Source organism: Oncorhynchus kisutch, linkage group LG7 (assembly GCF_002021735.2).
Source record: "Oncorhynchus kisutch isolate 150728-3 linkage group LG7, Okis_V2, whole genome shotgun sequence".
Lineage (NCBI taxonomy): Eukaryota > Metazoa > Chordata > Actinopteri > Salmoniformes > Salmonidae > Oncorhynchus > Oncorhynchus kisutch.
The window spans coordinates 40,338,393-40,339,331 of record NC_034180.2 but is presented as its reverse complement, the minus strand read 5'-3'; positions in this window follow the sequence as shown (position 1 = coordinate 40,339,331).

Genomic DNA, 939 nt, shown 5'->3' with positions numbered 1-939 from the left:
CAGCTGGTGAGTAACTTTATACAATTATTTTTGTTGCTAAAATTGACGTCTGACGAGTATACACTTCGTCACGTTCATCCAGCAATGATTGTGTTTTCAGCCACTGGTAGCTAGTGGGTACTTTGTATGCGCTACAGCCAATTATGATTGCATGTCTACTTATATTCACTATATAATTATTAATATATGCCTACTGTATGATAGCTAGCAAATTAATTAGCTAACTAATGTTAACCTGCCTAACTACTTATGAAGAAGGAAATTTTTTTATTTCTACAATTTCCAAAAGCTAACCAAACAAAAACATTATTATTTTTATGAGGCGTGTTTGTGCATTAGTAGCACAATTTCTAACTTATTTACATTCGTTTTTACTTACGTTTTTACTTACGTATGTTGACTCCATATTGACTTTTAGTTTTTAAGTTTTAGCGGACTTTTCTTAGCGGATGTACAATCATCACAAATTTAATTATGGAGCGTTTCAGGCCCTGAAGTGAACATAATTCTACACTCGCACACTCCATTTAAAAGGAGGGCTGAGGGGCTTATGTTGCAAACCTCCCTTGCTTGGCAAGTCATTTGGACCGACGACAAATATGGCAGCGAGGATTCAACTAAGGGTTTAGGGCCGAGGGCTGTCGGTTAGCTAATTAATTTGCCAACGATATCACCGGGACAAAGGCTCTCACGGGATAACTGACACATCCTAATTTGACTTTATCTGGTAAAGACTCTGCATCAACTACCAGTAGGCTACCAGGATCGCATTCCTAAGAAACAAACTGAGGAAGAAGGCTATGCATATGCCCAATTCCAAATCGACCTTGTGTTACCTCTGCCCCTATATGCACTTGTAGAGATCTGTTGACACATAGCAGAGATTACTTCAAAAAAGGGAGGAAGAAAGGATGCACTTTTAAAGAATGACCAGTGGTG